The 13,107-nt window shown below is 36.6% G+C and overlaps 1 protein-coding gene across 8 annotated transcripts in view; it reads left to right on the top strand.

Moving 5' to 3' along the window:
- The window catches only part of LOC135324785 (tyrosine-protein kinase Fer), a 183,670-nt gene that overhangs the window by 2,391 nt on the left and 168,172 nt on the right, over positions 1-13,107 (top strand). For 4 of the 8 annotated variants that reach the window (XM_064501705.1, XM_064501704.1, XM_064501699.1 and 1 more), the window contains exon 2: positions 11,387-11,494. The gene's annotated coding sequence lies outside the window, so the exon portion shown is untranslated. Of the gene's footprint in view, positions 1-1,871; positions 1,975-5,822; positions 5,928-11,386; positions 11,495-13,107 lie in introns of all 8 variants that reach the window. The other 4 variants (XM_064501702.1, XM_064501701.1, XM_064501703.1 and 1 more) reach the window with 3 other exon arrangements.

The raw sequence follows: 13,107 nt of genomic DNA, 5'->3' as shown, positions 1-13,107 counted from the left end.
GTGTGTGGGAAGTGGGTCTAGGAAAAGGAAAGGGGATTCTTTTGCTTGGGGAGGGGGGTGGGGGGGGAAGAGCATCAAGAGAAAATAGAGCTTAAGTTCATTCTAGCAGAAAGTAAACCGCATATGTGCTTTTATCTTAAGATAAAAAACTTTCCACTTAATACTGTCATAATTACAGCATTGATGTATTTGCATTACAGAAAATGGATTTAGAAAACTTAAGCTGGGAGGATTATTATGCAGGAAAAACAGACTTGGGAATTGTTGAGTGTTCACCACTTTATTAAGGAGTAAAAGGATTTAACATATTACATATGTAAATACACTGCAAGTTTCTGCTGTATAACATTTGCATTAGGTCACTGCAGCATTTCTGCAGGAAGATTTATTTTGGAAACTTTTGTTAATAACCAATGGAATTCTTAGCTTTGTTTCCAGGGCTTGAGAGAAGATAGTTACCTTTTGTTTTAAAAGATACACATGTATGGTGGTACACAGTGTAGAGAAAGCAGCGAGGGTGCTTGTAAAATGGCTTTTTTGGCTTGATGGTTTTTTGTTGGTTTTTAAGATTCTTCTCATATCATGAAATCATATTTGAGGGGCTGACTTCAAAAAGATTTTAATCCTTTGTAAAGGTTTAAATGCAAAGTTCAGGTTGGCTGTTAATGCAGAGAATCTGAAGCAGCAAGGATTTCATCAGTCCTTTGTTTCCCTGATGATGATAAAATAAATTCTCAGTAAATTAAGGCTTAAGGTTATTACTAATCTGAGTGCTCGAATTGTGCTGTATAAGGCGGTGGTTCTACTCTGGATCTGGAGTCACCACGTGGTGTACAGTCACCAGTTTCCTTTGCATTCCTACCTTTTTATGTTAATGGGAAAGTGTGGAGCTATTTAACTGCAAACAATTTCTAATTCACGTTCTCGCATCTGAACTTGTTACTAACCAGCTTATTACACATGTACCAGTGATACAGCAGTGTATGGGCACAACTCTTCATACTCACAACTTGTGGTTCAGTGACAGCTCTTGCTGGTTGTACTAGGTTGTCAGAATTCCCGATCTTTGAAATGTGTTAATCAGCCTCTCATAACCTTGCTCTTATCGCTGCCTCTTGTTTACATTGTTGACTTGTGTCTTGAGCAGCGAGGATCTTTTGTTAGGCTTTCTGATACGATTATTCTCCCTTTCTGCTGCGGGGAGAGTTACTACTTGAGCAAAGTCTTGCATTTATTTTCCTGTTTGGGTGAATGTACAGTAATAGCTGTAGTAGTATACCATGTAATATTTCTGTGACACATCTCTGCATGGAGATTATCCCATCAGACATACAGCTGTTAAAGGAAAAAATAAAATGAAGATTGCTTGTACAGTCTTAATCTAGCCTTTAGATATGCTTTATGATATTGCTTGCACAATAATACAGTCCACTTGGAACCCCTGTCATAAATGCCAATAATGCAAATACTTTAAATGATTAAGTACTAAATATTTTGTCATATGCTACACGTTTTTCTGTAAGTTATTCAAAATTTGATCTGAAGACAGTTCTTTCACAAACTCTTATGTTACTTTCATTACTTTCATCATTCAATCTGAATGCTTCCCAAACTTTTTTTTCCCCATATTATGGGTTTGGAAGCTGTTTATGTTAATATGAGGAGCTAAAACATTAAGAAATTGAGTATCAAAATAAATGACTGTAAAGACCTAATGAAAAATCAGGTATCCTTTTAAGAAGGGATGAACTGTGAAAAGTTTGTGATTTGATATTGTGCAAGAGCTCTTTGGCATAAGCAGAAAAAGATTCCAGAGTAGTATTGAACTGCATTAATCATGAGGCCTTTGTTCCCTGAAATCGCCTGTTTAGAAACTGGAAGACGTACAGTTATGGCAATGGATGCGATGAGTTCTGAAGATGAGCCCCTCTGACAGAGTGCTGAATCATCCCAGGGCACTCCATCCTCTAATAAGTGAGTCAGGCATTTATGGAGAAAAGTAGTATGGAAGTAATTACATGATCACATAATGCATATACCACAGACAGTAGAATTTAGGGTTTTGTCCTCCATTTGTGAATCTGTTCATTTCACTACTTGATGTGCCAGCTTTGTTGTTTTTTTCCAGCTCTGTGTATGGCAAACTTTTTCTTTAGAAAAATTGGAAAGTCTTATTCCATACATTGAGAGTATGATTGTGTTTATAGTGTTCGCTGTTTCAACTAAGAATAACAGTAAGTTGTTTTTTTCTGTATGAAACAGACCTGTGGGATGGGGCATAGACTATTACAGGTATTTTAATACAGGCAGAGCTAAGTTTGTTCCTTATTGGCACTACAGTGCACATACAAATAATATATTAATAATGGCTCAACTGGTGGAGATTCTCCTAGGAAACAACAGGCTTCATCCTGGGGGAACCTATCAGCAAATGAGAATGTGGTCTTAAGATAAACCTTGCTAAACTTTGAATACCTGAAACTTATCATGTATGCTATTAAATGACAGAAGTTTGCTAAACTCTAGTAGGCAGGGTATACTGTCAGTTTGTCTGTTAAAATACAGCTTTTGTACATTACCCGAAAGCTTTTTTTTTTAATGTTTCAGTTTTCTTTCAGATAGCATTTGACTTCGCAGTGGTGGTTTCTGCATTGAAAAGTATATGAATGTATAATAGTATCCTGCAGTTTTAGTATCCCAGAGAAGTTTCAAGAGTTCCAGATATGGGGTGTGGTGAAGAGAAGTGGCCAAGCTTTTAAATGTGACAGCTTGAACAATGATAGCAAGTACTGTGAATAAATAACAATGTTTAAAAACATTTGTCCTGTCCCTTCAGCAAGATGTTGTGAGAAATACTTTTGTAGCCAATTTTAAGGAAAATCATACAGCTTTGGAGCGCCCTTTGTGAATTGTTTTGTTTTGAAATATTACTGATTAAAAGATATAAAGCATGGAAGCAGAGAAACATACTTGTTTATTGTTGGTGCGAGTGTGTTGTTAGTATGCTGAAACTATGAGTGGCATGTTTTGTCCAGGGAGAAGATTTTTTTCATCATTTCGGTAATACATTTGCTTACCAGTTCAGGAGATATGTCTGGTTTGCCAAATACCAAAAAAAAGAAAAGTTAGCAGCAAAGTGCACAATTGCAAAAGCAAAGAAGAATTTAAGATCTATAACAAAGATACAGGAAGACCATTTTATATCCTCTTCTGCCTTTTTGGAATGAGTAAATGTTGAAATTAGAGCAGGAAAGTGCTAACCTGTGGATGTGGTTAGTAAATCTGAAGCTGTTAGATTACCATACTTAATTGACATCTAGTTTAAGTAATTTTCCAAATGATTCGGTATTTTTCATTTGGGGAGATAATTATACACATCCTTATTGAGACCAAGATCTCAGCTGGATATAGTCTTCTCCAAGAAGACTTGTAGTCTTCCTCTAAGGCTTGACCCATGCTGCCTGTGTCCTAACTTTGCTGTTAGGTTGCCTTCTGGAGCCAGCTAGTACCCTCTGAAAAGAAACCTACCCAAAGCTGACAGGAATGTTTGCTCCAGGCTCTGTTCCAGCTGCAGGATGGAGGCATACTGCTGCAAATCTGTATCCTATGCACTACAATCTTCTAACAGTAGCCCTGTATGCCTTGTGGAGCATAAGGCTTCACATCTCCACGTGGCTTGTAGTGCATACTGTATCTATCATGTTGCTAAAACATTATTCTGATGGGCTGTGACACGGTGATCTCTTCTGTTTTAGTAATTTGAGCTTAAAACATCACCAACCTCCTCCCAATCAGTTTTGGAAAACCTAGAGGGGGTCTAGTGATTTGCAGTGTAGATGTGGTTAGTTTGCTTTCAGAGGATGAGAGCTGTGGGCGGTCTAAAAGTAAGAACACCTCCATCAGTTGATCTGGATTGTGTCTGCAGTGTGGTCCACAAACACATTACAGATTTAACCATTTCCAAAGCAGAGACTAAGCAGATGCCTCTTAATATTTGGTTTTTAAAACAGGAAGGTTTGTGTCCCCCTACATTATTTTTCTCAAATTAAGTGGTGATTTCAGGATTAAAGATGCAATTAGTCAAATTCCCTGCGAGTGTCCCAGAGTACAGTAAAGCAAGAATTCCCAGAGGGATGTAAATAACTCTTGCCTACAATACGAACATTCTTATCATTCAAAAACATTTTTTCCCAAGAATATCTATGAATAGTGTTATGTCCTAAAGAACGTTGGTCTCATAAATGAAAAATTAGATGCTTGCATCATTTTGGGAAAGAATGCCTTTGATAATCATGCTGAATGAAAGACTGGGTTTAAAAAAAAAAATTAGTATTGCCTGTTGTGATCAAGTTAAATTAGGCTCAATCTTATGTGTGTAAATAAACTTCCATGTGAAGAGTCCCTTTACTTCTGGCTCCATGTCCTAAAAACTGCCAATACAAAAGTACGGTTCTTCTCTCATTTGCATTTGAGCACCATTTTTCCAGAGAACTGAGAAGTAAACATCCACAACTTTTTAACTGCCTGTTAGAATGTACATTAATTAGAGCTTGTTCTGTTTGTATCTTTGCAAATGAAAGTAATACCTTTTAGAAGAAGCATTCTTTATAACTGGGAAGGCTGATGATATCCAAACAGAACTGACTGGATCTAAAAAAAAGGGGTTGGTTTTCTCATGTATCTTGAAAAGTTCTCTCTCATAATACTAATGTGTTGAAATTTGTTGTGCACCTGATTTTGCATTCCAAGAAAACTTTTTGAGAAGGTGTGAATCCTAGTTCTGTCTTGCTGGTGCTTCTGGCTTTATAGTGGGAATAACTTTATCCCGTTTAAAAGAAGTAATCGCAATTAATACATCTCTTAGGATGAGGAGCATGCTGAGGACAAGTCATTCAGCTCAGGAAAGACAAATGCAAACTTCAGGCAACACCGAATCTCGCATTATATTTTGTTTCTAGCAAGGCAGCAGTTTGGAACATCAGCTAGCACGGAGGGGTCAGGACTCTATTCCTTATGGGGAAACAGTTGCTAGTATTCTGGATAGACCAACAATGTGGTAGAATTACAATTAAATATGACGTAATGATGTCAAGGAAGTAAGTGACCTCAAGAAGACTGAATGAATGATGAGTTAACTGAGCAGAGTGTTTAATGAACCAGAAGGATGTAATTAGTTTAATGAAGGAGGAAAGAAAAAGCAACAACCTGATTGCTATTTAAGTTTCTTTTCAGAGTGATAAATACTTGGAACTAGACTCTATTATTTTTCTCCAGAAGAGACCAATATGGTCATATGTTACACACTAATGGCTGGTTTTTAATCTAATTGGAGAGAAATTGTGGCTGATGTTGGGCCATTAGAAAAATGAAAATGCTTCTAGTCCTTTAAAAGTATTTCACATATCCTGTGGATTGCCAGTACTGTTCTTAAATCTCAAAATTTAATACAGTGATTCTGGAAAAAGCTTCTTGTAGTATTCTGTTTTTCTAAGTTGAAACATACTGACAGCCATTAGATGAGTTTCAGAGCCTGAAGTCTCTCTAAGGGAGAGTCTTGCATTGTATTGTGTTGTGATAAAAGACCCTTAAAACAGCATCAGTATTGTTCCCTCTTCTGTCTTCCCCAAAAGAGATACTTCCTTCAACAGGCCTCAGGACTGAGGGTTTAGGTTCAGGGTGGTTTGTTTGTTTGTTTTTGGTGCGCTGGTTGTATGTTTATACTGTGTTCATTCTCTTATGCAGTGTTTTTTATCTCAAACAAATGGAAATCAAGAGATGAAACATTATCCTGAGATTTCCTTTTTTTTTTTTTTTTAAATAAGGAAGACTGCACTTACACAACTAGAGGAGTCAACATCTATCTGAATGAAAGAAATAAGCAAAGGAATATGTTAACTACGCATGGGCGAAATCATCAGTGGACAAGGGTACTACTGTTTTTAATTTCAACGCTGTCTCTTGTCACCACTTTTTCTAGAAATTTTTGTTTCTATCTTCTCTATGCATCCAAGACAACAAGTTTATTGAAAGCACGATCCTTTAGTCGTTTTCTTCTTTGGTCAGAAGTTTCTTTAAAAAGCTATATAACGTACACTTTAAAATGAGCTTGAGTCACAGATACAAATGTTCATGTTTTTTCAATTTGTGGCAAACTTTTTGCTAATTTTAGCATTGTAAGTTTCTTTGTAATTCTAGGAGAGCAATCCTGTCCTTCGGAAGGTAGAAATACTGTAATCCTAGACTAGTAAGGCTGCTCATACCCTTCAAAAGCCCTACAAGAGACATGAGAAATGACTAGTAAAACTCACAATCAGATGATTGAATTAGTTATTTTTAACCTAATATTTCTCTGTAATTTGTCAGAGTACATAGGGCAATATTCTTCTTCCTAGCATTAATATATTCATGGGAAAAGAAGAGGAAATTGGCTTTGTGTTGGTACATGCTGGCACATGAGATTCTTTCCTCCTGCAGTAGATCACATTTTTGAATGTGCCTTTGTCTTCATATGCAGCTTATATATTCATAAACATATAGAAAAAGTTGAGAGAATTTGGTCCTTACTTTAGCTAACTCTGCTTTTCCTAACCTGTTGCTTCCTTCACTTTCTTCTACTCTTCTGCCTGGTAAGAGCTGATCTTGAGCCTTGCTATTTACCCGTGTCTGTGAAGCAGAAACTGCTGCAGAGTGGGATGCAAAACTAGTTGGGTAACAACACCCAAAGAACACAGACCATGTGTTTCCCTGCCAAAATGCCAGCGGATTGACTATGTCTCTTACTGTTGCATGGTTTTCACAAGAGGCCCGAGATGGTAGAAAAAAGGCCATGCTGAGGAAGTTTGCAGATGACAGGAATCTGGAAGTGACTGCAAGCGTGGTGGAGAATGAGATTCAAATTTGGAAGTATCTCGACAAATTGGAGACATCATCTAGAATAAAATAGGATGTAATTCAGTAGGCACAACTACAACATATTACCTGTAGGCAGGACTTGCATGGATACAAGATGAGGAAATAACAGGCTAGGGAGCAGGCCTGTAGAAAAGGACCTAGGATTTATGGATCACAAAGACAGACAGACTTAATATCCTGCTGTTGTGGAGAAGGTAAATGCACTCAGACAAGAGCTTAAAAGACATTTGTGGTAATCTCTCTGCTTTTCTCAGAGTTGGTAGATCCTCCACTATGCCACTGTTTTAGGCTCTGAATTCCAAGTGAGAAGACAGCAGTTGTCTAGAAAATAATGATCTTAAATGAAAGATTAAAAGAATTAGGATTGCTTCAGCGAAAAATGGAATATTTGAGTTGCAAAGAAACAGTTCTCACTGTTCCTCAGTAAAGGGTTTTACCTAGAGCAGAGGAGATAAGATTTCGGTATCAGGGATGTTTTCTAATGTTCAGGGCAGTAGAATACTAGATCAGACTGAGAAGATTGAGGCTTGACATAAATCTTCCTTCCCCAGGCAGGTATATGGGGTTCTTTAGTTTTAGGAGAAGGAATTAGATGGTGTTGTTAGGTCATGTGATTTAGCTCCAACCATTTATTTCTAAGCAGAGAGGGTCTAAAGGTTATTTCCTGGGCTTCTGTCTGATTTAGTTCTTGTTTTTGTAGTACTGATGACTATAAATCATATTCTTTGATGGAGTCCGCTGTTTCTTATTTTCTTGTATTTTTAATGAGACCGCAACTGCCAGAGGTGCTGGAAAAACTCTTCTCTTCGTAGAGCTGCAGGGGTAAGAGAATGAAAGTGCACTGTGTGAGGAATGCTGTATGCGACCAAGGGAAGTCCATTGAGCTCAGTATTATGTTTCTGCTGCCGGCTACTGTCAAATGAAAAGGGATTGATGTCATAGGTATAGAATGATAGTTCCTCTGACATCACTTTCCTGCTTTTGCGATTTAGAGATACCCTGAGATGGAAGTTGCACTGTGTTTAACAAACCTTTTTTCATGAATTTGTATAATAATTTTGAACCTGCCTATTTCTTGGCCTCAAAAATGTCTTGAGGCATTGAATTCTCTCATGTAATTATATACTAGGTGGAGAATTACTTAAGAGCAACTTTAAAAAAAATTCACTTGATGTTCCCATGTTCTGGGAAACACTTCAAACATGTGACACATCCTGTCATCTTGTGCTATCACAATTTTTTTTGGTACTTTACTCTGACACTCTCCTGTTAGTTGTCTGTTTTGCAAACTAAAAAATTCTCTTTACTTTCTTCGTGCAGAAGCTGCTCCATACTCTGATCAATGTTGTCCATATTTTTCTGGTGCTTTGTTTTGCTTGAGATAGAATAAATAGAAGATACAGGAGCACCATGAATTTATCAGCAGCATAAGAATGGGTTATGTTCTGCCTTCCTTTCATAAAGGCCTTCTATCCTGAATGGTTACTGCCCTCACCATTGCTAAGCATTGAACAAGTGTTTTCAAAGAGGTATGGTGAGGGAATAGCAGACCTTTTTCCTGGCATTTAACAACCTTGCGTGCAGCATTGCATATATGGCTAGAATTTTCTCTCCCAGTGTGTTATATTGGATTTATTGACATGAAATTTCACCTGCTGTTTTATATGCCTGTTGCTCAGTATTCTTCTGCAACTCTCTGTAACCAAGTATCAGTTTTGATTGCTCATAATAATTGTGTATCACTTGCAAGCTTGAACACAGATGATATGTGAAATGATAAATATTAAGGCGACTGTTCTGAACAGCAGCAGAGGTCCTAGGACAGATTGTGATGAGGCTTGTGACTCCATCCCTTGTGAATCTTTGTTTCTTAAATCTGAATTCTCATGATCTTCATTTCTTTTTCCCCGAGACACCTCAACAGAAACTTTTTAGAAGTCTTCTGTTCACTACCACTTGCAACACCAAAGAAAAGTTGTGAAGTACGACTTCCTGTACAAAAGCTGAGTGGTTTCCCCCACTCCAACACCATTATTCTGGTCTAAAAATTCTTGTGTTTTTAACCACTTTGTCCAGTGTGGAAAACAGACTCTGTGTTGTACTTTTTCTTGATTGCCTTGTGAAGTCCTGCAAAAAATTTGATATATTGTATTTGCCACTCTCCATTTGTCTTTACTTAGGTCACCTTAATCATAAGTTTGTGCAGAATTAGTAGATTGGCAATTTCAGCCTTGGTCCTTTAACACTTCTGCTGAATAGTATCTGGTTCTGGTGAATCCTCATTATATTTTACATGCTTTTCTGGTGCTTCAGCCTGAGAGAGTGCCATATATATCCCCTGTATAAAGAGGATCAGGTGTGGGATTGGCTTTTAGTGCCTCAGCAGTAATTTCAGAAGACAAGAATTCATCTGGCTTTTCTGCTATAGCCTTACCTTCTTTTAACTCCTTTTTTTTTTTTTTTTTTAAACATATCTTCATTACCTAATTGTTGTTCATTCGACCATGGTTACATTGAGGTAGCAAGCTGTCTGTAACTATTAGATTCTACTATGTTCAAGCCCAGAAATAGCATCAGGAATTTTGTTTTATAACATTTTATTGCTGTCTTGCAAGTAGCTGTAGAGTTCGCCAGCAAAAGTACATTATACTTCCCTGTTTTAGCTAGTATACCCCATCAATTACTTCAGTATGAGGAAGAGTGTGTATTACCAATTTTAAGTTTGGACTTTTAAATACTATTGATGACTTGTATACAGATGGCAATATGCACCTGTGTATAAAAAGTCCGCTGTAATTGCAGTGATTATAAATGGAAGTTGGCTTTGTATTTAGTTTTTAAATTGTCATACAAAAACTGTCTTTTCTTACATATGTGGTAGATAATGAACAATGTCGTGATTTTCTTCTGTATTGAGAGAGAAGAAGATACAGTTTGTCTGGGCTCCATTCAGTAATTTTGTTTTAATAAATGGAGTTTTTGGAAAGGGACATTTAACCACATGCAGTTTTTTGACATCTGCTTAAAATCTTCAGGTGTTGCTGGTAATGTGCCTTTCACTTTCATGAAACAGGAAAAGGGGCGGGGGGAGAAATGTTCCTGTCTAGTGGTGTTCTGCTGTTTCTGCCTGGTTTGTATTTGTGATGGGAGGACTGGAACCAAATTTACCATAAGGTTTTGCTCTTGATTGTAATATTTTGATGGTCTTACATAATTGAATCTTGGTTTTTGGAACTTATCACAAGAATTTGCATATCTGCTATTAAAAACATGGCAAATTTTGTTATCCTTCTAGTCTGATCCATTTTTTTAATCTCTTCTTGTATCTGCTTGTGTAGCTGCCATTTCCGTGCACTAACTGAGTGTAAGCATCACTTAGAATCTTTTCTATTTTTGGTCATGGTGAAGCAGAAGTTTTGTATTTGTATTAGGCAGCACTGAGTTTCTAGCATGTCACTAAGTAACCAGAAAGGAATACTAAATAATATCTGTTGAATATAACCTAAAACTAACCCTTAGTGCTTTGTTTTAAATAATGGAAGTCTGCAACATAGTTCTCTCTTCTTTACCCTTCCACACTGAGTCTCTCTTTTCAGTTTTGTTTAATGTGTTTAATTGCTTAAAAGGCCTAGCTAAACAAATACAGAATGCCTCATCTAAGGATTTAATTTTAAACTGGTATAAGATTGTATATGAACACTTAGTTGGTCCAGATGTAGCTTATACAGATTAGCTGGCAGCTACAAGCAGTATGTAAAACTTGTATATAAAAATATAAAGAATATAAAATGTAAAAATATAAAACCTCAAAGATCCAGCCTCATTTCTCAGTTTGCTTCACGTAATTTGTATTTCAGAGTTGCAGCTTGAATTTTGAGTGCTGCAGTCTTTTTAACTCTGACTTCCTACTATTCAAGGTCTTGGAGTAATTGGAGAATTTGTAAGGAAATTTCAGTATCTTGGTCACTTTCACAGCTTGCCACTTGTTTCCTTACTGTCTTTTGAAAATACTGCTATTAAGTTCATCTTTGCTTTATAATATCTTTTGGTTTCTCATGCTTCTCCTTTCCTTAGTAATTGGCTTCCTTTTTGCTTTATCAAGGACAAAGTTCATACCTTCACAAATAAATGAATTTATTTAATTTTCCGGGTATAATACACATCATAGGAAAAGAAATTCCGAGAACTTTAAAAAATAACCACCTTGAGCTCCATATAGAGGTTTTGTGTAGACAAAGTTATTTCTTGCCTCAAAACTGTGTGTATGAAGTGATAGTATAATACTACTTGCAATCATTTGAGGCATCTTTGCTTTTCGTGTTTCCTTCCAACTGTGGGTTTTTTTTTTAAATATATATTCTGGTAATAATCTGAAAATGCAAAGTAACGTACCAAAATTTAATTTTTGCAACATATTGTAAAGTAAATGCTGGAACAAAGTAAAAACTGTATTTGATCTGTTTTTCTTTCACAGAGTTCCTAGAAAACAGAGGTATATTTTGGAAAGTGAAAGTCAGAAGAAGCAGCTGCTGGCATAAAGAAAAGTATACTAAGGATCATTTTTCAGAGAAAAATTTTAAAGGTATGTGAGCTGTGTTTTGCAGGAAAGCTTTCCTGAAAATAAGCTGCTTATTTTGGCTTAGATAAACTAATATTTTAGACCAATTTTGAGGTGATCGGGCCACCTTTAGATTACCACTTTACATGTTTTTTGATAGTAGTAGCTCTATGGAAGCATTAACTTGGTGAAGGCTAGTTTGTTTCATACAATTAACATCAAATGCATATATAGACAATAGTTTGAATATGCGATTAGTCTAAATGATAGCTAGTATGTGTTCTATGTTTCATAGTAGGTCTTGTATGTTCAAGGAGTAGATCTTTTCAATTATTCAATTATATATTTCAATCATTTAATAGTCTAATTTTTATTTGGGGTATAGGGAGAGGGGTAAGAATGATTTCTTTCGTTGTTCTAATGGAATATAACTACTATAAACCTCATATTCAGAAATTGAGATGGACTGTCTAGTAAATTGATCACCTGTTGTGAATGTTTTTAAATCAGTACTAAAGCCTTGAATTTGAGCATTTGTTTCTCCTGAATCCAAGTCCTCTTCCTTTTCTTTTTTCTCAGCATTCTTAATGTTTTGACTAGGGCCGCAAAATATGTACCACGCTGAGTGATTTGGAGCCCATGTTGGTTTAGGAGCAGAAGAGTTGATCAAGAGCAAGTGTGATCCTCTCAGCATACCATTCCCATTCCATATCTCCTCTTCTTGAGGCTCCAGATGTGCTGTGCTGCCCTGTTCCGAATTTAACTGGAAGCCAGGCTTGCTTCTGATTTGTGGTTTATGAGTTACCTAGCTTGGCCTGGAAAGCTCTAAATATGTGGGCTGTCATTCACATTATTAACCACAAGTTCCAATGATGCACAGGGATTCATCATTATTTTAAGATTAACGATCACATTCCTGGATATGTTTCATGGCAATATATAATAGAATCCACGAGCCACAAGCTGTTGCGAGGGTAGGAGAGTATTCTGGATAAATATTGTTTTATACGTGCTCTGTTCTTCCCTACTCGTTTGCTTTTGGTGGTTGACAGAGACACAGGACATAAGGCTAGATGGACCAGTGATCTGACCCAGTATGGGTCATTCTCATGTGTCAGGGATGGGTTGCAATGTTTAAATCAGGTGTAGATGTGAAAAGTACTTTCTTCAGAGTTGTTGCTGGAGTCGTTGCTGGATTCCAGGAAGACTGCTAATGCTGGAATATTGCCTCTGTTTCAGTATTGAAGACTTATGCGGCTGTCATTGAAACTTTTCAGGGACATACTGACAAAATTTAACATTGCTTATTTTGGAATCTTACTCCTGGTGGCAGTGATTGAGATCACTCATAGACCATATCTGGTAACTGAAATTCAGAACTGTTCGAGGAATGGTTCCTCATTCACAGTAGATTATTAAATGTACATTGACAGTTTACTACTTGTCACATAATTAGCTTGTTATTTTGGAAGTGATTCTAAAAAAAGTATGTCCTACTTTCCTAGAATTGGGTCTGGGATATATTTTAACTGGTAATATTTACCAAATATTGATGGCTAATTTGCATATCCAGTAATTTTATAGTGAGAAGTGAGATTACATCCTATTTCAAAATAAAGATTAAACTAGCTGAAACT

Source organism: Dromaius novaehollandiae, chromosome Z (genome assembly GCF_036370855.1).
Source record: "Dromaius novaehollandiae isolate bDroNov1 chromosome Z, bDroNov1.hap1, whole genome shotgun sequence".
In the NCBI taxonomy this organism is placed as follows: domain Eukaryota; kingdom Metazoa; phylum Chordata; class Aves; order Casuariiformes; family Dromaiidae; genus Dromaius; species Dromaius novaehollandiae.
This window is presented reverse-complemented; position numbering and strand designations above follow the sequence as displayed.